This window comes from Cavia porcellus, unplaced genomic scaffold, assembly GCF_034190915.1.
Source record: "Cavia porcellus strain 051 isolate PalLab524CR breed Dunkin Hartley unplaced genomic scaffold, mCavPor4.1 scaffold_38, whole genome shotgun sequence".
Taxonomy (NCBI): Eukaryota; Metazoa; Chordata; class Mammalia; order Rodentia; family Caviidae; genus Cavia; species Cavia porcellus.
Genome location: NW_026947521.1, coordinates 10,481,448 through 10,507,909, shown reverse-complemented (window position 1 = coordinate 10,507,909; position 26,462 = coordinate 10,481,448). Strand labels below are relative to the sequence as shown.

At 43.9% G+C, this 26,462-nt stretch overlaps 1 protein-coding gene and 1 pseudogene across 1 annotated transcript in view; one reads left to right on the top strand and one right to left on the bottom strand.

Moving 5' to 3' along the window:
- The window catches only part of LOC111758603 (ADP-dependent glucokinase-like), a 43,069-nt gene extending 35,023 nt beyond the window's left edge, over positions 1-8,046 (top strand). Inside the window, exons 2-3 of the transcript XR_010045633.1 lie at positions 3,903-4,163; positions 7,392-8,046. The gene's annotated coding sequence lies outside the window, so the exon portion shown is untranslated. The remainder of the gene's footprint in view (positions 1-3,902; positions 4,164-7,391) is intronic.
- The window catches only part of LOC101789106 (NBAS subunit of NRZ tethering complex-like), a 112,117-nt pseudogene that overhangs the window by 32,946 nt on the left and 52,709 nt on the right, over positions 1-26,462 (bottom strand).

The following is a 26,462-nucleotide window of genomic DNA, read 5'->3' as shown; positions in this document are numbered from 1 at the left end:
GACTGTGGAACGTCTACACACTATGAGCTGAGATAAACTCCTCCTCCTTTAACGTTGGCTGCTGGACATTCTGTCTCAGCAATGAGGAAAGGAACTACAATGGGGAAATCTTCCAAAAGTGTCACAAAAGTGAAAAGAATACCAACACCTAAGGAATCAACTGAAACGTGTGAAGCGTTGGAAAATGGAGAACCACTTCCTCCACTCCTCTACCATTTGCCTCATACTATTTGTCTTTATTACATCACCGACCTGCTCCAGGCATTCGGGAAGCCTGACCGACAACAGATGGTGAAGCTACCTGCCAAGTCACATCTGGGACCACTGGGAGAGAATTCACCTTCAAGGACACAAACACAAACTAATCAGCTCCACCAAGCTGAAGGAAAGCTTTTGTTTAAACTTCACTCCAGGCACACTGCAGGGCTTTGTATGAGCAGCCCTTTCAGTCCCCCTGTAAATTAAACCCGAAAGAGATGGATTCTCCGTTACTGAACAACAAAGTCATGTGTTCCCGCGACCCTGTCGTTCCAACACACTGCACAATGTCAGTGCCCGTCACCATGGTGAGACAAGGAGGAAACTTGCTTGAAGCGTGAAGTAAGCACACTACTAGTGCTGCAAGATCTGGAAAGAACTGCAACCTTTCAGGGTCTGAGCCTGCAACCCTGACCACGTGGGCTTTGCTGCAGTTTTCACACCTTCATCTGGAGGCTGAGAATGTCAAGGAGAAAAAGGAGTGCATGCCATGAACAGATGACACCTAGTACACAGCACTGCATGATCAGTTAGAACTGGACACAGGTTGTCCTGTGTGTGCCTCCTTCATTGTCCTACAGTGTTACCAACCAACACTACGAGGTCCTGCGGGGCAGGACAGCCATGTGACATAGGACGTGGCACCACACCAAGGTAGGACCCACCTGCTCACGCTGCTCCCACGCACGCAGCTGCCTCAGGGACGGCACAGCCCAGACACTCAGCTTCCCTGAGAAGTGGACAGTGGCAAGCAGGCTCCCATCTGGAGAGAGGCTCATCTTGAAAATCCCATCCTGCATGAAAACCACAAAGTCAGAGCACAGCTTGTGGGTAAGCAGACACCACCCCAGTTACCGCCACTCCCTGGGGTGCGGCGCCCCCACTTCACTGTGAATATGCTCTGCACACACAAACAGGGGCCCTCCTAGAGGACGCTGCTGTCTACTTCACAGGGTCTAATCTGCACATGTACTGAACCAAAAATACCACTTTACACGAACGCTGTCACAAGTTCTCAGTGGGGCTGGTGTTCAGAAGAATGGAATTCCCTGACATCTGGGCCCACAGTAACAAGGGATGGTGAAGGGGTACAGTGTCTTTTTCAGGGTAACAAAGCTGTAACCAGAATTGACTGTCTCCTGTGAATATACTAAAAGCCAATGAATTGTACACTTTAGATGAGTGAACTGTACTCTACACGCATATTTCCATAAAAGCTGCTCCCCAAAAAGTCATTAAGCCACGCATTTGTTTAATGGGATTTCTTATACCTTCTTCCTCCCATTAAAGCATAAGCTCAAATGTCCAAACCATCTTCTCTTAACTAAAAACACTAATTATGGGCAGCAACATTTAGAGTAGGAATTGTACCTTCTTTCAAATATCGTTATAAAATTTCTATTCGTACTTTCTTGAGAGGGTTTTTAATGTTAAATGTCAAATCCTTGTATTAGCTAAAACTACCTCACTTTCTTTAATTACCTACCATCTTCATAAAACAAAAATCAGTGATCTCTTGTTTCCTATATCTTCTAAGTATACAACTTACGTTAAAATGAAAGTAACGAATTATACTGTATACATTCAAAACATCCTGAAATACTACATATTCTTAAACAAAGAAACTTCAGATCGTTATAAGGTAATTTTATAAGTACAGCTCTTCCAACAGCCCACAAACACTTAAGGAATATCACTTTTTCACTAACAAATATCACACACACCAGGCACTGTTTCACACATTCCAGAATCTACAGCTGACACACGTAAATCCTTGCTTCGCAGAGGTCAGTGGACATTTTAGCCCATTTCAAGTTGGAAGTTTAGTTTTAAAAAAAGAAAAAGGGCTGGAGATTTAGCTCAGCAGCATAAGTGTCTGCCTGGCAAGCATGTGGCCGTGAGTTCGATCCCCGGTACAGGGGGTGGGGGGAGGAGGCCAGGCATGATGGTGCACAACTGAAACCCAGCACTCTGGGTGGCTGAGACAAAAGTTCACCAAGCTCCAGTCTGGCCTGCTCAACTTAACAACATCCTACCTCAAAAACAGAGCTGGGATGTAGCTCAGTGCAAAGGGTCTGGGTTCAATTCCCAGGATCACAAAAAACGAAAAGGTGCCCTTCAAATTAAGAAAAAGTTTCCACAAAAGTCTAGTTAATAACACTATAACAATAACAAAAACACTATAAAAATAAAAAGAAAAAAAGATTTTTAAAAATTTCAAGGCAGCCAGCATGGTGGCCCATTTCTGTAATTACAACACTCAGGAAGCTGAGACAGGAGGATACACAGCAAAACCCTGTCCAAAAATTTATAAAAATTTCCAAGCCACTATCTTTTACAAAGCAATATAAGTAACTCTGAGTAATACTCTTCAGAAGGTAAGACATGCCAATCAGAAGTTGAACATTTACAGCATATGAGTTTGGGGTATATTAAATTGCAATTTGAAAAGAACCAATAAACTGCTAATTATTAGTTCTATGATTATGAATATAATGAAATTGATGGATTAATACAGGTGTCACCAACATTATTCACCAAATGTTGATCATATGATAATCACTGTCTTAACTGTTTGATTATTTTTTGTCTTTTTTGAGATGGGGTCTCGCTATGCAGTTCAGGCTGGCCTTGAGCTCACTTTGTAGCCCAGGCTGGTTTCAAACTCGCAACGATCCTCCCACCTCAGCCTCCAGACTGCTGGGATTACAGGTATGAGCCACCACGCCCGGCTGTCTGATTTATTAAACCTCTAATACTGTCCAATCTATTAGCCTACTGTATACCTGGACAAGTGAATAGTATGAAATGAACTACATAGTAACAGCATGATTCTATGTAGAAAAGCAGGTCCCTTTTAAAAATATATTAACACTTAAGGCCACGAGTCATGGTGTGTATTTAGCACTAGCTACTTGGGAGGCTGAAGCAGGACAAACAGAGATCTGAGGCCAGCTTGCACAACTTAGCAAGACCCTGTCTCAAAAATTAAAGTAAAAAAGACCCATAGCTGCAACTTGGTGGTACCTAGGTTTAATTACCAGTAATGCCCTCCCCTAAAAAAATAATAGTTCGGAGGAACACATTTTAAAAAAGAAACATAACTGCCACCACCTTTGAGTGGTAAGATAGTTCATTCTTCCAGAGATAAAAAGTAACTCAGAATCTTGGCTATTTTTTTTTTGTTTTTTGTTTTTTATTTAAGAGGAAAAAGAGAAAAACACAAAACAAACCAAAGCGGCGTAAGGGTACACGCAATACAGAACTACAAAACAAAACAAAACAAAACAAAAAACCATAACAGTAAGAAATTACCTGCTAGTAGATTACACACTATTTTCTTGAAAATAGTTCCTCAAATCACAGTATCAAAGAACACAAGGTGGACATTCAAACAGGGAGACTGCAAACAGCTGTGTTCAATGTTCCAAAAACATTGATAAAGTCAGCTATTTAACACCCCCAAACACACTTGCTGTTATATCCGTTAGAGCTCCTTTTCTTTTTTTTTTCCCTCTCTTTTTTACAACAAAATTTACACATCTTGGATTTTATTACTCCTTAGTGCTTATTACTTTTACTCCTTAGTGCTTATTACTTGAATCTTGGCTATTTTTAAGAATACATCTTGGCTTCCATTTCAGCTAGCTCGCTGAGAGCTTACACAGCAGTCAGCAGACGAGCTAGAAGAAAGTGCTGAACTGCCCCTGACTGAGGCTGCCCCTTCCTGTCTGCACCCACTGGGCCAAGCCTGTGTCCAGACGCTGCAGCACACGGGTCCTGTTCCCAGCAATGCCAGTGCCCCACAAGACCATGAGGCTCCTGCTCATCAGATGATGTGCCCAAAGTGAGGAAGTGTTCAGAGGATCCCCAGCCCTTCTGGCGAGCACCAGCCATCTCCACAGGTAAGACTGATACAAATGAGGCAACATGCGTGACAGCACATGCTTAGGGGGGAGCACTGGGCATAGCACACTGAACGCAAAAGGTCTTCTTAAAAAGCCAAACACTCCGGCTTCTAGCCCAGTGTGCTGCGCAGGATCAAATACACGGACAGACTACTCGCTTGCCCTGCCTCTGCTCTATCATGGAGGACCCTGACAGTGTGCAAAGGAGCCAAAGCCTCCCCAAAAGGAAGGCCAGCAGTGGGCTCCCCTCGAGGGGGTGGAGAAGGCAAACTGGTGCTTTTGATACCTAGCCAATTCCTTTCTGCCAGTCCACATGCCAAACTCACAATCAACTGTTTCTTCTGAGTACCAGATGGGACATAAAGAGCCCTATGCAGCAAACCCAAATGATTCCTGTTCTGAGTATCACTGTTACTATGTTGGTCAGATAACATAAGCAGGGAACACCAAAAGCAAGTGCCAGGGGGTTCTCTACCCAGGCAAGCAGGAGTCCCAAGGACACGTGCTGTCACCATGACCTGCTTCCAGCCAGGCATTCCCTGCAGGTGAGTGCCTCTCTGCTGCACGCCGACACTCTGCAAGGTACAGCAGTGGACAGCACTTACTGCAAGGCACCCTGCAGGCTAAGCAGGGCTTGAGATCTGTGGCTGTCCACTGCAGACGCCTGAGGAGGTTCACAGCACTCACTAGCCTGTCCAGTATCAGCCTACCACAACTTGCTCAAAGTGAGGCTACTGAACAAGTGAACAGTGCCCCATGTAGAGAGCCGGCCTCTAAACCCAAGATGCTGTGGTGGGAGGACTGCTATGAGTTCAAAGCCAGCCTGAGCTGCAAAGTGAGTTCAAGACCAGCTTAAAGTATAGAGCAAGACCCTGTCTCAAAACATAAAACAAAACAAGATGAACTGACACTGAAATGCCACATTCTTGCTTGGTTATGCACAACAGCGTTCCTCTGAACACTGTTCAAGCTGAAGTGGCTTTAGGATTACTAAGGAGAATCACACAGGCAGAGGAATGGCCCACACACCACTACAGGAGCAGGAGAGCACAGAGCCAAAGGGCAGAGGGAACCAACAAAGGCCCTGGTGGGTGAGTGATGCGCTCTGTGTATCTGCATCCGCAAGGAGAGCAACCCCAGGTTCTAACCACAGACAGCACAATTCGCTTTCCGGACCCAGTGTGTCACCAGCCCAGCGCCAGACAGTGGAGAGCTGTCCGGAACCACTGACTGGCGGAAGTCCACAGCAGAGGCAGGCCCCGAGCTCAAGGCCTAAGTACCACGATGCATGAGAACACAGCAGCAGCAGCGCGCTCTCCACACATCTCCCTGTGGTTCAGTACAGAATATGCGGGGGTACAACTGCCAGGCGCCATGATTCTGCCCAACAAAGGAAGGGGATGTGACTCTCCTGGGTCAGTCCCTAGGCCCATCACTGGAACTCAAAGGGAACTATCCAAAACCCTGGACTGCAGGGTTCTCTTCCCCTGGAGCACCAGTGATCTCACATCTAGAGAGGATTTTTTTTTTTTAACAGTAAACAAAAATTTGGATAAGATGAAAACTTTGTAAGTTTTTAAGATAAAATAAGAATGGCATATGATGCCTCTACAGTTCTTTAGGCTGTATCATCCATCACCAAGAGGAATAAGTTCATTTTCTATGGTTTCTCTTTGTATTTTTTGAGTTAAGATTGATACATACTGCCAGGCGTGGTGCCACACATCTGGAACCCTGGCACTCAGGAGGCTGAGGCAGAAAGATCATTGTGAGTTCAAGGCCAGCCTGAGCTACATAAGGAAGTTCAAGGTCGCCCATACTACTTAGCAAGATCCTGTCTCAAAAACAAAACAAAACAAAAAGACTGATTAATACATTCACAAACTTTGAGTGAACAGCTCTAGGAATGCTTGCTAATGCACACACTCATACTGTGCAGTTACAAACACACTCAGCTGAAAATGCTCAGGGTTCACACAGACCTCACCCACTGTGCAGGGACTCTGCAGACAGCATCTGAGGACCCAAGGTTAAGCAGATCTGCATTACCTGTTCTTGGCCCTGGCGACTGTGAAGCTTGACATTTAACATCCTCAGCAGTCCCAGTGTCTTGGGTACCTACAAAACACATGAACAAAGATTAATGGAAGGGTTTCTTACGTACAAAGCCATTTATCATGAAATGAAATCAGACTTTAAGTAGTTATGAAAAATCACTCGTAGAGATCAAGGATCTTGGTGATACTCTGTCTGGTATGGAAAAAAATTCAGGTGTTACATTCTTACAAAACACATCCATGATCAAAACCATCCTGCGTTAAATCTACAGGTAGAAATTCTAAGACAACTGACGCAAATCAGAATCAACTGCATTTTGGGTGTGTGGCACATGCCCGTTATCCCAGAACTCAGGAGGCTGAGGCAGGAGGACCACTGCAAGTTCAAGGCCAGCATAGTGAATTTAAGGCCAGACTGAACCACATACAAGACTCTGTCTTAAAAAAAAAAAATCAACTGTACTTCTTTCCCAACTGAGACCATTCCTGTTACCATTTTATTACCTAGCATCATCAGGGATAAATTCAGATCTAGATGGAAATTTCACTAGTTAAACACAGTAAGATGTCAAAACAAGGTAAAGTGGTAGCATCAAAAACATTAACAAATTCAGTTGAGTGAATGGCAAAGGTTTGTAATCCCAAATCTAGGGAAGCTGAGGCAGGAGAATAGTAAGTCGGAGGCCAGTCTAGGCAACTTATTGAAATCCTATCTCAAAAATAAAACATAAGAAAATGTTTAAAGTGTTAAATAGAGCTCAATTCCCAGATCTACATACACCAAAAAACATCAACAAATTTTATTTTAAATGTAGTTTTATCTGAAATTTTGATTTTTAAGAATACAAATGGACAAAAATGGTTACCCTCAGATATCACCTTAGGGTTTATCGGTGATTTCACATGTATTAACTCATTTGATCCTAGCAGACAGCTTGGTACATGACTGTGCAGGAGTTCAGGCACCAGCCTTCGACAAGGCTGGGCCTTTCTTTTGGCCCAGTATTGAATTCTGGCCTGGTTCCTGTCCCCACTGTGCTCAGCTGTGGACACGGCAATATCATCTTTCTATCCCTAACGCCTGTAGCCTCGATTCAGTGCTGAACAAATGAACACATAAAAATACAGGAGCGGCACTGACATTAATTCAAAGTTTTGTTCAATGCAGGTATTGAATGCTGCAGTCTCTTGAACAGCCTGGCAGCCTGGGGAGAGGCCAGAATACACACACCAGCAGTGTCCTCCTGTCAATAGCTACCCCAGTTACCGCCACAGCTACAAGCCAGCATTAAGGGGTTCGATGAGAACAGCACCTGCCACTGACAAAAGCAGCCAATCCTGAAACTCAAATGCCCTTATGTCTCTGCACAACAACTGAGTTCAGCTGCAAGTCATTTAAAAATCACTAATGTAATTAAAATACACTTGCAGCATTTCAAGCAGTCGATCGGACAGCAGGGCACTCATTTCCAGTTCAGTATTTTTCGTACTTGCTTTCTCAGTGCACAGGCGATCCCGCTCTGTGGGACTCCAGTCCCATACCAGGGTCTGGGAGACAAGGACCGTGCACACTGCAGCAGCCTGCAGCACCCCAGCGCAGCCAGGACACAGCCCGGAGAGAGGCCCCAGGCGAGCAGCCCCCAGGATGCCCTGGCCCAGAGCACTCAGTCACAGCGCTCAATGGCACAGCACTAAGGGACGTGCACCTCGCCTCCTCTGCATTTCCAGGTCTCCTCCTTTTTACTCAATGTATAATTTTGACAAATTTTACAGCTACAGAAATGTAAAAATTATCACATAATAAACTGTCAGCAAATCTTTCACCAGGGGTAACTGGTTGTTTATATTTTGCCACATTATTTTATCACTAATACGCTGTTTCTGCTGTGTTGTGCTGTAACGTTTGCCTTGGTTTGGTTTCAGACCAGATCTTACAACCTAAGTTGCCTTAGGCTGGCAGGAAATTCACATTTTCCTGCCTTAGCCTCCTTATGGCTGGGGATTAAAGGGGTGCACCAACATACCCAGATTCTTTTTTTTAAGAGATTAAGACAAAACAGGGAATAACAAAGCAGATCAGAACAGAACAATGTAAGCAACACAGTATTTCACCACAAGACAACCCATAATTAACGGTGACTACTATAATGTCTCTTTCTTTGAAATAGTTGAGCATAACTTCATATATAATAGTATCAAACATAACAAACTAGCATAAAACCATTAAAGAGAATGAAAGTATTACAGAGCATTCAGAACCAAATAACAGAAAATGAACAATGACTACTATATTATCTCATTTTTCACAGAAAATTTGTTTATACTATCACACATAATAAAATCCAGTAAGATACAATATGATACAACCAATGGAAACAGAAGAACAAAGGCATGGTAGGACTTCAGAGTAAGATGATATTAAATCAGCACTGGCTATTATAATGTCGTTTTCTTCATAATAACAGTTCATATTATCACAGATAATAAAATCAAACAAACCAGGATAAACTCATTCCAACTAAAGAATGCAATTATTATAAGGCTTCAAAGCAATATAATGGGTAATCATGATTACCATAAACTCTTATGTACTCTTACCATTTGTTACACTAGGGAGACTATACGGTATTTATACATGTGAGTATCATTTATTTCACTTATGAGTGTGGTCTCAAGTTGTGCCCATTTATTTATAAATATCTCAATATGATCATTCTTTATAGCTGCGTAGTATTCCATTATATAAAAATACCACAACTTTTTTATCCATTCCTCAGTTGATGGACACTTAGGTTGTTTCCAAGATCTGGCTATTATAAATTGTGCTGCTATAAACATGGGCTCATATATATCACTGTGGTATGATGTTTTTAATTCTTCTGGGAATATGCCTAGAAGTGGAATGGCTGGGTTGAACGGGACTTTCAATCCCAGCTTTTTAAGGAATCTCCAGACTGACCTCCACAGTGGCTGCACCAGTCTACACTCCCACCAACAGTGCAAGAGAGTTCCTTTTTCCCACAGCCTCTCCAGCATTTGTTGTTGGTAGTTTTCTTGATCCTGGTCATTCTTTCTGGAGTAAGATGGAATCTCAGTTTAGTTTTAATTTGCATTTCTCTAATGACTAACGATGAACATTTTTTCATGTATTTATTTGCCATTTGTATTTCTTCATTTGAGAACTGTGTATTCATCTCAGATGCCCATTTTTGGATTGGTTCCTTGAATTTCAGGGGTCTGATTTTTTAAAATTTTTTATGTTTTAGACAGAAGTCCTTTGTCTGAGGGACAGTTCACTAAGATTTTTTTCCCAGTTTGTGGGTTTTCTTTTCACTATGCTGGCGATTTCTTTTGACATGCAGAAACTTTTTAATAAGATGCAATCCTAGTTATTGATTCTGAGAAGTATTTCCCATGTGGTTTGACTCCTATTCATGAATTCTCTAACCTACCCCTATATCTTCAAGATTTTTATCTACTTTGTCTTCCAACAGACTTAGTGTTTCTGTCTTTATATTCAGATCTTTGATCCATTTAGATTTAGTTTAGTATATGGTCATAGCCATGGGTCTAGTTTTAGTTTTTGGCATATGGAGAGCCAGTTTTCCCAGCACCATTTATTAAAGAGGCTGTCGTTCTTCCAGTGAGTATGTTTGGCCCCTTTATCAAAGATAAGGTGGTTGAGTGTGTTTGTAGTTGTATCTTCTAATCTATTCCATTGATCTTCAGATCTGTTTTGATTCCAGTACTATGTTGATTTTATTACAATAGCTTTGTAGGTATAACTTCAAGTCAGGGATTGTGATGCTTCCTGCCTTGCCTTTGCTGCTTAGAATTGCTTTTGCTATTCTAGGTCTCTTCTGGTTCCAGATGAATTTTAGGAGTGATTTCTCTAGATCTATGAGGTTTGTTGATGGTATTTTCATAGCATACCCAGATTCTTAAGTGTTTTAAAAACCTGTATTTTGATTAAACCATTGGAAATAACCTGCAGGCATCATATTTGCTTTAAGTAAGATTTGAGGGAGAAAAAGTCTTCTAACATTTTCCAAGATTTGCCTTGATTTGTTCCATATAAAACTACAATCTGTATATGAATTAAGCCAGAAAGATAAACACGGCTCAGACATCCCTATAAACAGGAGACAGTGTGCCCAGCATGTACAAGTAACTCCTACCTTAACCTTATTTTCTTCGTGACAATGGCATAATCGTTGTAGCACAAATCACACCTGGACACAGCTTTGCAGGTAGGGAAGAGTTAACAGGAAGTGGGAGAGTCAGTCCAGCTCATCTCCCGCCTCCGCTTACCCTGAGCTCTCAGCTGTCAGCTCCTGTCTGAAAGCCAGTGATGACAACCCTCACACTGTCCTCCAGCCCACCTTCTGAGAGAATCAAAGGCGGCAGAGTAGATAGGTGGGGAAAAAACAGAAAAGCCCCGCACTGCATAAGCTGAGCTACAAACAAATGGATATAAGATCTGGTACCATATAAGACACTAAGTCAATCTCATTTGGAGAAAAAAAAGATAGCTTTGGCGGGTGAAATCACATAGATTCCAGCATATGCCAGATGCTAAAAAATAATAATGGAGGACTACTTTAACTGCTGGAGATTTCTTTTCAGAGGCACATCTGCATTACTTCTTTGTCAATACCAAACCATTTATTCTTTCAGGACATTATTTTTAAATCAATCTATTTAAATCTATCAATCTAAGAAAAATAACATGGCAAACACACTACTGAAGCAAATGGCCTAACACATTTATTTGTATTGTGCTTCAGCTTGATTTTCTGCTTCTTCCCTCACTTGAGAGACATCTAACTGCCCACCACAGCACTGCTGCCTATCACAGGCACCATGCTAAGCATGAGGCGTGTGATTCTGATCAAGCGCCTGCTTTTGTGTCACTTATACAGGGTGGTGATGTGTAAGCCAAGTAGTGCCCACCAACACTTCGTTTTTATCACTTCTCTGGGCACTGAAGAACTACTCTGAGACCCTCTGAGACTAGGAGCAGCCACATGCTTAGCTTTAAACAATGAGAGGTGCTACTGCTTCCACTTTTTCCTTCTTTCCTCCCTTCTAAAGTCATAAACTGAGGCAGAGGAGCCTCCAAAGGGCACTCTCTTTAAATCCTATGATCATCAATTAGAACAAGGGACCAAGGACAGACAGTATCAACAGCAGGCTTTGTCTCAAATAAGGTTATCAATTTTTATGTGGCAAGTGACAGAACTATTAGGGCTTTTCACTGATTGCTTATGAGACTGTCTGGATTAGCACAGTGTGCAGGGGCCAAGCACACACTAACACTATTGCAGTCTAAAAGAAGCTGTGTGAGTTAGCTTTCCCTTGCCATGACAAACACCTGAGACAAAGGCTTAAAGGAGGAAAAGCTTCCCTGGCTTACGGACTCAGAGGGTTCAGTCAGTGACATGCAATCCCATTGCTTCCAGGTCTGTGGTGAAGTAATAACAACATGTCAGGCATGTGGCCAGGGAAAGCTGTCTCTTTAAGGTGTGGGAGACCAGATTGGAAGATTAAGGCCTAACAGGCCTCTTCTGTGAGCCCTAGAGAGAAAGGCGGTGTAGTGCGTGCTGACACACCGGTGGCAGGGAAAGTTAGTGTCTCTGAGATCGTTTTGCTTACTAAAAGATGTACCATGAATGGTAGAAGATGGATGAATCCTGGTTGACTCTTACTGCCTGTGCCCATTCTGAGTGAATAGAGCCAAGGTACGCCAGTTGTTCGGGACTCTCTGTCGAAGGGAGACAAGAGCACCCTAAGCACATATTTTAAACTAATTCTGTGTCTGTGTTTCATCTTCATCCCCCCTGGTCATATACAAGTTCCCTAGGTTGGCCTACACTAAGGCAATTAAGAAGCAGAGATCAAGAGAGTGCCAAAGACAAGTTGAGGCCTTCAAAAACAGGCACCTAGAGGCCTTCTTCCCTCAATGAGGCCCTACTTCCCAGCAGTCCATTCAGCTATGAACTCATCTGCTATGAATTCACCAAACTGCCATGGAGATTAGCTGTCACAGTGCATCATAGCATGATACGGTCCCCAAACACCCATGTGTTAGAGACACGGTCACCAGCCTGTGGTGCTGCTAGGAGGTGAGGGAGCCATTAGGAGGTGAGGGTCTAGTGGAAGAAGTCACACCACTGAGCACCATGCCTTTGAAGGGGCCCTGAGGACCTCATCATCTCCTTCCCTCTCCACCCGCCTTACAGGAACCACACTATGTGCTACACTTGTACTATGAGGGACTACACCTCAACAGGACCAAGCTACCATGGACTGAACCTCTGAGACTGCAAGCCACAATGAACCCTTATACCTTAGGAAGTGTTTGTTTTGGGAATCTTGTCATAGCCACAGAAAGCTGGCTAACATTGGTGCGAGAGAGAGACCCAATAAAAAATTATAGAAAGAATCAATGAATCTACAGATGAAGAGTTGAGAAAGACTGAACACTACAGGAAGAAGTGCACTATGGTGCTTATGAACAAGGGCTGCAAGCTCCAGTGGTGTGGTGAGTGGGCCCAGGACAGCTTCTCCAGAGCCCACTCAGCTTCTCCATGAGGAGACTAGGGCTGGAAACAGCATTAGCGAAATGGGCCAGTCCATGAGCGAGCTAAGAACAGCTGCTCAAACACAAAGGGCCTCATAGATGCTGATACCTAAACAAGCAAATCCAGGTCATTTTTTTAATATCTGAAAATACTGTTCAATTCAACATACATTATTAAATTTGATATTTGAAAGAAGTATTATAGTTGCACCAGAATTAATTAGTCTTCCTCGCTGAAGACAAAATTATTTCTTCCTCTAAGTCTTACAGACAATGTATTTGTTTAAAGCCAATTAGGACAGTAAAATGCTGTGGCAAGCACTTACCACTGTGACCCTGTCTCCACCGCTGGCGACCTGCTTGTAATATGGTGACCCTGAGAGGACTCTCCACGCAGACAGGCCGCAGCTGGCTGCCTTCCAGATGCCTGGCTCTGAGGCTTCACAGCCACCCACAAGCAGAAGTCTGCAAGCAAGAAAATAAAGGATGCAGATTGTAAATAGGAACAAGATAAAAGCAGTGAAACATCACATCATGGAAAGCCACCTGCATGAGAAAATTTACATTAAAATGACTACATATTAAACCTAGAAGGTCAGCATTTTAAGCAAAACCACCAAGAGAAATCAAACGGCTTTCAAATGGGAACCACAGCCTCACCTGGGCAGAGGCAGCGCTTAAATATTCAGTGGTACACTCAGAGACATGGGGAACGTCTGAAGCTTGGCCACCGCATGCTGCAGACACCAGTGAGCATCTGTGCAGCCTCACTAGGCATACGCACATCATCTGCACCTGATGCACACGGGCACCACACAGCACGTCAGAAAGAAACAACAAGCTGGACACGGAGGCACACACCTGTGACCCCAGAACTCTGGGAAGCTGAGGCAGGAGGCACAAGTTCAAACCCAAATCGGGTAATTGAATGATTTAAGACCCTGTCTCAAAACAAAAAATAAAAATAAGATGGGGGTGTATTGCAACGTGGAGGCCCTGGCTTTGATTTTTCTTTCTTTTTTTATGAAAAAAATAAAACAAATTTTCATAGCCAAATAACAAAAATAGCAGTTATTATACTGTGCACCGTTATCTTCAAAGAATACTATATTCTCTTCGATCTAAAATGCTCAAAACCAGATAAAAACCCTTGGAGATTAAGCTGTCCTGTACATTACTGAGCACAGACATGTCTCAGCCACGAAAGGCCAAGCAGGGCATGCCTGCCAAGACGCACAGGTGCACAGAGGTGAAGGAAGCGGTCCTTGGTCTTGGCCTGACGATGAAGGGGCTGAGTCTCCCAGCTCTGACAGCTGGAAGAGTGGAAAGCTGCAAGCAGGCACAGACGTTGGACGATAAAAATAAACTAAGTGATAGAGAAAGTGTGTACCCACACGCACGCATGCGAGGAAAGAATTAAACAAGCCCGAATAAAGGCAGAGACCAAAGAACAGGAGACAGTAACCCAGACATGGGAAAAAACCCAGTAGAGGCAGACACAAGGCCCTAAGTATCACGGTATAAGACGCTGAGGACACTGAGGCTGGGAGCCATGCTTTAAAAGAATTCAAAAGCAACACAGAAGAGTTAGCAAAAAGGTTCTTTGATCAAACACTGGTTGGAAGAATCTGCCCTCTAGTGGCTTAGAACTCGTTCAAGCCCACGTACAGCATAGGAAGTTTTAGAACAAGAACTTCTAGGTGCTCTGTCCAAGGTCTGGTGTCCCCAAGGCACACAACAGGAAGGGAAGGAGGGGAAGGGCAGGCTCTATGTGCCACAATTCTACAACATGGAAAGGGCAGGGGTCAGACAGTGGAACAGCACCTGAACTAGCACAGCTGCGGCCTGGGCTTGGAAAGATTTGACAGGACCAGGCCCATAAAGTTAAGGCTCCACACACATGATCAAACCGTCAGAGCTACAAGCAGTTCCTCCCTTCGGAAACCTGAAACATCACCTATCTGATGCATTACATCTTACCCACTAGTTCAGTGTCTTCATTAAAGTTTGCTTATGTTTACCAACTAGATGAAGAACTAAGCAGAAATACATATAGCCAAGACAAAGTTAGCCTTTGTCAAACAGCAGGGATGCAGCAGAATCCCGGAGGGCCCGGAACACACACACACTGGGACACCTTCCAGACGTGGGGTCCAGGAGGCAGAGGCATGGGGAGCCCAATCTCCAACTCCCCACACCTCCGGGAATCTCCATGCTGCTGGTCAAGGATCCACTTCACCCTATGTTTAAAGGAACCACCTGGGGTCTGGAAGACACGGCTCATTATCAGTCACATTGTGACTAAGCACTAGACTAAGTAGTTGACATGTGCTGAAGGATGATCACAGAAATCAATTAGGTTTTTGAAAGGCTGCTTATTAAAAACAAAACAGGAAATTTTTCCTCTTCTGCTCACTCAGTTTGATAATGAAATCGTTCTCCTAGCAACCTGATGAATAGATATAGAATTGCTTAAAACTGCATGGCATCTGGTTCTAAATTCCTTAGGACGTAATTCAGAATTCAGAATCAAATATGGGAACATGTGTAACATTTAATCCTTCTGGCTTTGTACCCCCCAAGCAAAACTGGACACACAGATGTTGGCTGGCACAGAACAGTCCAGCTAACAATTTCTTAAAAAGTATAGCTCATAATATTTTGACCCTGGTGGGCCACAGGATCTACTTCATAACACCTCCTTTACGGGACAGAAGGAAACACCACATCAGGGTGTCAAAAGAAACTCTATGGATACCTGAACACAATTTTCATGAGTCACCAAGGAACCTGCTTTGAGTATTTTTCAACTACCTAAAAAATGTCAACTGTATTCCTAGAAATGGGGCAGAGCCAGGTCACAGGCTGCGGTGTACCAAGCCCTCATCCAGGTCACAGTCCCTCCACCCCAAGAACGGAGGACGGGAGCAGCCCTGATAGTCGCACCACCCTAGGAAAGTCTCCTAGCCCGGAGCTCTGCCCCACACACAGCAGCAGCAGCAGGGAAGTAGGACACTGCATCCTGATGACCAGTACTCAGCACATGCAGATTCAGTAATCTGCACCGACATTTTCTCTAACGTCACCAACTTCCACTGAAGTCAATGCAGCATCCATCTCAGGAGTGTTTACACTTACTCAGATGTGAGGTTCGGTGCTAGCAGTGCAGGAAAGACAGCATGAAGGAACCAAGCTTCCCCCCTCATGGAGTTCACACTCTCAGGAGTTAACAAGACTCACATTTCACCTAAGAAACATCTGAAAATGACCTACTTTAGCTCTTGTGTTTACACGATGTTCCACCTGAGCCTTAAACACCAATTCCTCCAAAATCAGGCTCCCGCTCCTTTGCTGAGCAACACATCGAGTGCCAGGCCCTGTCTTGCTGCGGAAAGTGGAGCCGTGGACAACACAGACCCTGGTCCTGGACCTCCATTCACCTTCTCTCTCACAGGCTTGACACACTGCCAGAAGCCCAAGGAGCTGCAACCACCATTTGCTGGAGGAAACCAACACTTGTTCTATCAAACCACGCAAGCTCTACAGCGTGTTCATGGAGTATACTGCAACAACACATCATGTCACGGTCAGTCTGGAGAATTTCCAGCAAGTCTAGCTACTTTTAAATATCCCGTAACTGTCAGATATAAGTTGCTGCCTGAACAAATCTGTCCTACCCACCCCTGGCTGAGCAAAAGGCTCTCCCTCCCCCGCCCACTGCCCTCCCCTCCCTACTCCCTTCCTCCTCAGCACACAAAGCTGTAGTGGGTCGGTCCAACCCAACAGGGCCGAGCAGACAGTTTTACTTTAGTGGACATTCCAGGCAGGGGACAGCAACAGAAAGCACAAATGAAACTGTGTCTGCTCCACGGGCCATAGCCTTCTACTCATAAGAGGATCCAGGATCCAAAGCTATGGGGATTCCAAGCATGAGCCGGGAGCCAGGGTGCTGCCTGTGACTGGCCCACCTCTGGACTAAAACAGGGGGACCATAACAGGCACTGCCCCAATACTGAGTCCCATCTTCAAAGCCCCTCCTCTCCCTTACTGGCTGACCTTCAATGAAGCTTTCTGCAGAAACTGATGCCATAATATGAGTTTCTGTGCGCACAGGCAGCAGGCCTCAGTCTGATACCATGAAGACTTTAAAGAACAAAGACATTTCAAGAAATACATGAATTTAAATATGCCTGCAGTTAGTTACGTAAGACGAATGTCAGCAAGCGGCAGCCACCACACACACACACACACACACACACACACACACACCCCAAATCCACCAGCACCTATGTTTTGTAAATAAAGCTTTATTGGAACCCAACCAGGTTTGCTCATTTCCATGCCGTCTCTGGTGGTTCACACTACTATGGCAGAGTTATGGTTACTGCACATGGGCTCTTCCACAATGCAAAGGAACAGAGGGATTTTTCTCCACCAGAGCCTGGGTGTGATTCTCCAGAAAACCAACAACAGCAAAGGAAAGACAGAAGGAAGAGGAGGGGAGGCAGGGGAGGCAGGGGAGGGAGGAGAATGGATGGGGGGGCAGATAAGGGGAGGCAGGGCCGAGGGATGAGATGGCTCCAGGGCTCCCATGAGGCTGTGACTCAGGATATGGAAAAAATCAGCATACCCACCCAGCTTAGTCCACAGCTTCTCAGTTAATTCTTGCTTCCTGTCACCCAGTTTATCAACTCAATTTCTCTTCTTCAGCAGTGCTCTCTGTATTAAGACAAAAAAACGCATTACACAAAACCCTGAGTTCGTGTTCCCTATTTAACCAAGCTCTAGCCTGGCTGATTTATTTCACATCTGTAAAATTCTTATAGATGATAAATAGCACACCCTCACACTACTATTTGCAAAAATAAGCTGGAAATAAATAAAAACAGGACGAAAATAATACCTTCTTTCTTTTAAAAAAGACCACATAATGGAAAACATAAACAACCTAGCAAAAACGTCATCCACAATAGAATATTTATACACATTCTCTGTTTTATAGTAATTTTCACACAGAAACATTAATGTCATCTATCTCCACACTGACTGCTATCAAGTTATAAATGATTGCAGAACCAAAAAGAGAACCTCCTTTTTGATTAAAGAATATATTCAACTTTCTAAGATGTTTATTTAAATAGAGGCTGTCCCCGCCCACTAAATAAAACTTCCCTCGAGTGGTTACATTTTGAACCCAAAACTAAGAAGCCAGCATGTAGATAGTAATAAATCTGCTGTGAGCAATTACAAGGTCAGATAGCAGAACACTGATGAATAAGAAAGTCTAGTGAGAAGGGGACAAACACCAGAGAAACAAAACTGGGCTTTACATCAGAATAACATTAGAATTCTCAGGAGCAACACTAGAAGCTAGAAAAAATACCTTCAAAATTCTAAAAGAAAATTATTTCCAGCCTACAACTCTGTTGAACCCAATCATCAATTAAACATAAAGACAGAACAAGCCATTTTCAGACATGCAAGTCTTTGATATACCACATGTTGTTTCTGGGAAGATACAGAAGGCTGTGAGTGGCCAAAACAGTGAAATAAACTAAGAAAAACAGAAAGTGAGAGAGCACAAGGGACCTAGGAAACAAGAATGCAGCCAGACAACACATGAATGCAATTCCCAGGGTGTGGCAGAGACTCCAGGACAACAGCTATCAGCCATTGTAAATTTACACTGCAGCACACTGGGAAGTTCCGGGACAGACCTCTCCACAGAGAGAAAACCTGCACGACACAAATATATATGATGCACTGAAGAGAGACTTATACCACCAGTGAGGTGGATTTAGGGGTAAATCTATAACAGGTACATCATAAAACTCAGCAGTTTAAAACAAAGAAAAAGGAGAAAGGAAGTCTGAAAATGTACCTCAGCGTGCAGCCCTCTCTTCACACAAGAGAGGTCCTCAGTGTGACCCCAGCATGGGGGGGGGGGGGTGAACTACAGGAGAATAAACACAAGTGAGAACAGGGGCTCTGTGGGCTGCAAAACCACGCAGAAATCAGTGCTCACCACTGCTCACGGGCCTGCCAATCACACCTCCATCTGCGTCACACACCCTGGCCCCAAGGGCTCCTGCACTGCGTTCTCACAGCGCTGCTCCTGGAACATGCCCTCCTCAGGGGTGGGCTCAGATGGCCCTGTACATGAAACCCTCTTTTCTTACACAGCTCCCACAGGTTTTCAAATCACTGAAAACAGCTATGAGATATTCCTTTACACCTACCAACCAGCAGATGTTTAAAAGTGCCGTACATCTCACCATCAAGAGGATGAACATCATCCAGAACAACCACCGTGGGACACACCTGCCAGGACCTTGTTCCCTCCCAGAAGTCTGAAGAGTCACTTCTCCTTCCACAGCCAGCATGTGTGCTAAAGGAGTACACAATAACTTTTACCACTGTAATATTTTTATAACATAGAAGCTTTTACCACTGTGCTATTTTTATAACATAGAAGCAGCTGAAACAAATCAAGTTTTCGTTTACAGGAGAACGGCTAAATATGTTGCGTATTATTCATAAAATATCCTCAGTGGTTAAAAATAAACTAAAAAAAAACTGAATGAACTACAACAACATGAATGAAAAAGCAAGTCGTTCCAGTTCCAATACCTTGTTAAAAAAAAGAAAAGAAAAAGCAAGTCACACAATAAGATTTACGAGCACATGATTCCATTTCCATAAAGTCAGAACATCAAGCTAACTATAAGTGCTCAAACTCTAAAGAAAGCAAGGGGATGAAACAAAAGTCAAGATGGTCATTATCTCGGTCATTGTCTCAGGGAGACAAAATGGCATTAGCAGACAGCCCAAAGGATTTTGGAGTGTGGGGAAGAGAAGCGAGGGGTGGAGAGAGAGGAGGAGAGAAAGGAGTGGGAGAGAGGAAAGAGAGGGGAATCTTTCACAGTAAAAGGATTCCACAATAAAATTCTCTGATGAATAAACAGAATACGAAACTTGCATACACTTTCCACCAAGAAGAGAGTCAGTGTAAGGAGTTGCCGGCAGTCACTGATTAATCCAAAAATCCAGAACTTAACTAGCTTAATCTGACTCAAAATGGAACACTCTTTCTAGTTACAAACCCAAAGAGCTTGGCTGACTCGTGAAATACACATATACTTAACCCTCAAAACTAAAGGGCAGATACTGCAGGCAGCAGAAAATGCCAAAAGCTTCCAGTCAAACTCACTGACAAAGCTGAGTAACAGAGGGTGGGGCACCGCAGGGGAAACAGACACAGGACTTGGAGGAGCCGGACAGACAGACAGACAGACAGCAGAGCCTCAGCCTGCAAGGAAGGAAGCCTGCAAGAGGGATGCCTACTGCAGCCTCCACAAGAAGACATGGCCTTCATGGGCTCTGTGGACAAGGCTGTGAGCTCCGTGCTGTCGCACTCTTGTTACAACGAGGAGGACGTGCTTTGGTGGGTGAGCAAGCAGGAAAAATTCCTCAACCAAGAGGCCAGTGCCCTGGCTGGCTGGAGAAGACCAGTCAGGCAGGAAAAGGTGCATGCATGATCAGAACAGACTGCCAAGGTCTTCTACATGACTGCGCACAGGAATATGGAATGAACAGGTCCACAGGAGAATCAGTGAGGGGAGGCTCTTCCCTCTGGATCTACGCCAAGGTTTCTGGACCCACCCGGTTTACTCTGAGTCAGAGCACAAACAGCTGCTTACCTGTGAGCAGGGTGGTAAATCGCAGTACTGATCCCATGAGGATAATGACTACTGAAGCTGAACCTGCGACTCTCTTGGTAGCTCTGATTTGTTTCAACACTAAATTTCAGAAGGTAAGCAAGAAATAAATACCATTAAACTTCAACAGACATCATTACATACCCAATACGATATCTGTAACGTGGAAGACAAGTAATATCAAAGATGTAAAACAATCAGAACTCTGATAGTGTTAACATGACTGATGGATACAGCCCTGTTTGTAAAAAGTCTGGTAGTTTCTTACAAAAATAAACTGCACTGACTGTACGATTCATTGGAAGGGAAACATCAGGAGATATGATGATATATATTCATAAATACTTATAAAGGATAGGCATAGCTGCTGTATGACAGCAGCCCTAAGCTGGAAACCTGGACGTCTAGAAACAGAAAAATGGATAAACCAACCACTCAGCACTCATGTAGCCACACACAGATACCTACACATTTATTCATGGTATTCATAAAATACTGACCACTAGTAAGACAGGAATACACTACTGAGTGGCATAAACTATGGATGAATCTCAAATATTATGCTGATTAAAGGAAAGTTTACAAAAAGGATCCACATACATGATTCCACTATTATGAATTATCAGGACAGACAAAACTCATCTGTGATTTTTTTCTTTTCTTTTTTTGGTATCAGGGGTCACTTATGCCACTGAGCTAAATCCCTGGCCCTCAACTGTGATTTTTAACAAGTTTTTAAAACAGTTACTTGTTTGGGGGTAGACGTGGAAAGGGATGCTGGGAAGGAGAAGATGGAACGTCCTAGCATGGTGGCAACGTCCAGAATCCCCACAGGGGTTTTGACTGCATAAATGTACACACTGGTACTAAGTCACAACAGGTACAACTGAGATTTGTGCATTTCCACAGAATATAAATATTACCGGAAAGAAAACTCATCAAACACTGAACCCTAATTAATAATATGCATGCTAAATCTAACTGCTGACATCTCCAGCTTACTCTGAAATACATTAAAATACAAGAAGACACAGAGATGGATAAATGGTAAAAATATGATCAATAGTACAGTAAAATCCTAATTATAGAATCCAACTGGAAATACATGAGTGTTTAAGATACAATTCTTTCAACTATCAAATTGTACTCCCAACTTTTCATAACAACATGCCAGGACATAAAGCAGCACCACTAACTGATGTGAAACAGAGAAATAACACTGCACCAAATACACTTCCCAAAGCGCCTTTTACCTGACAAGGTAACTTCTGAGTTATCCTCGGTAATTGATGACCAAGAGTTCTGCTAACCACTGCGCACTGGCTTTGTATTCTAAAAATATCAACCCAGCGATGGCACAGCTCAAATCACCAGCAAAACTCGATGCCTTTGAGAGAAAAGAAAACTGCATTACTAAAGAGATGCTCCATAAATAACGATGCACAACTGGGGGGCATGTGAAAGCCCAGTGCCAATTGCCCGGTCTACAGCAGTCCTCCCAGCTCTGATTTTTTTAATTACCTGTAATCTTTCATTTACTCAGGCAACACCACAATACATAACTTTGAAGTAGAGGGGTAGAGAAGCACATTTTTATTCAAACCGTATATCCACTGCAACACAGACAGAACTCTCCACCCTTCCACCCTAGAGAACTCTAGAAGCAGCTTTCCAATGTCAGCATCCACTGCCAGCAGTAGTCTAAATGGAAAAGTCTTCACTTCCATTTGCCTACTCGGACGGCTGAGGACAGGGAAGCAAGAGACCTGTAGGGACGCTCACCTACCTGTCACAGCCTCTGGCCTCCAGTCACCTTGGATTCCAGAGGCAGAACCTCACAAAACTGAGGCTTCTGCAGAGGAACAGACATCTCAGAAGGCCCCGCTGCCCCTGGGACAGCCAACTCTTCCCAGGAGACACCCTACTCAATGGGGACGCAGACAACAACTGGCCAGGCCCAGCCTGCCCCGCAGCCCACAGAAGCAGTCCTTCCTTTGCACGGGCTAGTCTGAGTCTTTCTCACAAGGCTGCTCCTGCCGAGACCTTAGGGCTTGCGGGGCCAAGCACATGGCGCCAGCTTCCGTCTCCAGACAGCTCCTCAGAACCTGTCCAGGAGCTGTGGGACTCCTGTAACCTGAGCCCAGTGTACTTTGCCCAGATTTCTCCATGCATATTCATTTCCTGAATGAAAACCATTCTCGGAATTCCTGGCTCTCAGTGCTAAACTTAGGAGAACACACTAAAAAGCCTGAAAACACCATGAGCTCCAGGTCCTGCAGGGGTCACTTAGGCAGAGCCCATGGCAAGTACAGGCAGGCCAGGCATGCATCTGGGTCCTGGCCTTGGTTTTCTCTGTGAAGCCCCTCGGAGATGCTAAGACACAGCCAGAGTCAGAGCCACTGTTCTGCCCACCGTGGTCCTATCCACATGAATACAGATGCTAAGGTGCACACGATTCCTAGAAGAGACCCAGGGAGAGGGGCTGCCACTTTGCTCCCCTCAATCTCCTTCCTAAACTTCAAAAACTGACACCAATCCACTCACATAACTGCCGTGAATATTGAGAATGTACATACAATCCTTAATAGCAGAACACAATTACAAATTATTACAAGCATTCTTTTTTTTTTCACTTTCTCTTTCAATTTCTATTCCATTCATGTAATAAATTTGAACTCCCAGAAGTTGTCCCTGCTATGGACGTTTCATTGATGGAACTTTATAACAATATTTTGTGCTATGATAAAACCCAGGAGTGTTCTAAAATTACTTTAAAAGGCCAGATGAGGGAAGGCTGGGGAGAGACAAGGGCATCCTCAGTTAACACAGGCAAAAGACAATCAGACAACAGTCAATGTCAAAACCCTGACTTAAACCCCAGCTGGCTGGCTGTCCGGATGCCAGCGCTATCCAGCCAGAAGCAAGTGTTCCTTATGACCCAGCTTCCTGTCCCAAGCCTGCTCAAGCTCACCTTATTCCACTGTTGCTCCCCACAGCTGATACAGGGAAAATGTGAATGGACCTTTCCTTCTCCAAAATTCAAAAAGCACTTGGCTTAGGCAGTGTTTTCCACCTGCTGCCAGTGTGGACCCCGCACCCCAGCATCATGGGACCTGCCCCAGGGCCAGCCCTTCATTCTTCCTGTGGCCTGAAAATGGCTCAGTATACTCTCCTGTTTTGGACACGCCTCCTCATGAGGGTTGGCTGAACAGCCTCCATGGAGAATTTACTTACTACTAGGCGGTTTACATCTGCACAATGCATCACAGAATACAAAACTAAGGATTACCCAGATGGAAATCCCCAGCTAGATCCTGAGTGTCTTAATGTCATAGTTTATTACATCTGTCTCTTCCCTTCTCACATTCATTCGCTGGAGCATCCATACAGAGATATCACACATACCCCCAAACAGTCACCAGTCTGCGGCGGATCATACCGGGGCAATGACAAACAGCTCGCTTCCCATGAGGTCGAACACCCGCACAGTGCCCGTGCTCTCTGCGTAGGCCAGCAGCGTACAATCATAGCTCCACGCCACCCATCTCCACTGGGGCTTGGGGTCTTTCGGAACTAGAAGGAAAAGAGAAGAGGTTACAAAAATCAGTAACAGTTTTAGTAACTGTGGTTACAGTAAGCATAATGCACCACTTCCCAGCGCTGTCTAACGCCTCACTTAGTAGCAAAGCACAGCACAGATGTAAACCATCACACGCACTGCCCTCGCCAGGAAAGGCTCGGGGATAGCACACTGCAAAATGCTTACATACCAAGAAGCAGCGGAAAGAATGGGCAGAAAATAATTCCAACCCAATGAGTTCAGCCCCTCTAACACCAAAAACTGAGAAGTTCAGCTGTATCAAATGTCGATGCTAACACAGCATGAGAATAAGGGAGGACAGGCACACAGGCAGACAAATGTAGAACTGTCCTTAGACAATCACACAATCATAAGACTGCGATAATCAATACCTTCATAATCCTAATAATCCAGCTCCTCGATTCTCTCCTATTCTGAATTTTTCGGCACAACAAAAAGGCTGCTAGCTATTAGAGAAGAGAAAGAAAGGCCTGAGAAACTTTAAACCGTGCTAGGTTTGACGTTCTTACTGTTTATTTTCTGTGCTCCCATTTCCTGTTATTAGAAGCCCAGCACTAAAGAGACAGGTAGGAGGCCCAGTGCCCTCTCTCTACCAACTCTTCATTTACACAGTCACCAAATGTCTTTATCCTACCTTGTGGCTCACACACTGACAGAAATAAATTAATTAAATAAATAAATAAAACATGGCACAGGACATGGCACACATGACTCCTGGCTCTCCCTGAAGTCAAAATGACCACAAAAGATCAATACCTTGAATCAATTTAAGACATCAAGGCAGTAGGACAGTGCAACTAAAAACACAGAGGAGGACATCTGGAGCTGCTTCAAAAAGTTGCAGGCACAGTGAGGTGAGTGGGTTTAAAGCAGGGAGCAGTATAGGGGGAGGGGTGATCAAATGTCTTTTACTATAATAAATACTGTCTTTTTAAATGTTTACCATATTTCTTTATCACACATCTGTAAACACAAAGAACAGAAAAACCTCAAGAGCAGAACAAAAGGCACATGGTAAAATACAACCTGCCTCCATGAGGAGAACACCGGACATAGCAGGTCCAGCCACTCAGTGGAACAGAGGCCACATGTAACAGCCATGGCAAGACGCTGAGTGTCTTCTCTCGAAGATCTAGAACTAGACAAGGTTGCCTGCCTTTACACCTCTATTCAACACAGACCAGGCAGCGCAAGCACACAGGAGAAAGAAGCAAGGATCTCACTCAGAAAAAAGGAAGCCAAACTGCTGCTGCATACAGATGACCTTACACAGGCAAACCCCAAGATTCCACCAAGAAAACTGCCAGAATAAATTAATTCAGCAAAGTCTCAGGATATAAAATCAACACACAGAACTGGCAGCATAAGCAGGGGGCAGCTGAGCCGAAAACGACTTCTCATGGATCCAGTCCACAGCACTACCAAAAACAAACAAAATCCAGGAGAGCCACAACGTGCCAACAGCGAATTACCAGAAACACAGAATGAGAGAGCAATCCCATTTACAATGGCTATGGAAAATAGTAATAAAAAACTTAGGAACAAATTTAATCAAAGGAAAGGTAAAAGTGCTCCAAAAAGAAAAGTATGAATTGTTCAATGTTTGTATTTTGAGACAGGGTCTCACTCTGTAGTTCACACTGGCCTCCAACTTGTGGCGAACTTCCTGCCTTGGCTTCATGAGTGCTGGGATTACAGGTATAAGCCTCCACTACAGGCTTCCCGAGTGCCGAAAACCCTGAACTCTGATGAAGGAAACTGAAGGGAAAATAGAAAATGGGAAGACATTCTATGTTCATGAATTGGAAGAGCCAAAATTGTTTAAATTACTCAAATGATTTACACTTTCAAAGCAATTCCTATCAAAATGCTAATGACATTCTTTACAAAACTAGAAAAAAAGAGGTTAACATTTGTGTGGAATCACGTATTTAAAAATGTTGAGCAAAAGAACAAAAACATTACGTCATCTGATTTCTAAATAAACCACAAAGGCCAAGTAATAAAAACAGAATGACATTGGGATAAATATCAACACCAGAACCAAAGGAAAAGAGCATGTCACAAGAAAAAACACATCTACAGTCAGCTCACTGTGAACACACGTGGTAAGAGTAAGACTAGGGGAGGTTGATCTTTCCAATATATGGCGCTGGAAAAGTGGTATCTACACGCAAGGGAAAGAAACTGGACCTCTACACCTCAGCAGTTACAAACATTAACTCAAAAGAGGCTAAAGACTTAAATGTGAGATCCAACACAGTGAAACTACTACAAGGAAACAGAAGGAAGTACTTCAGGACCTTGGGCAGCGCAAGCGGGGGTTGGGGACACTGA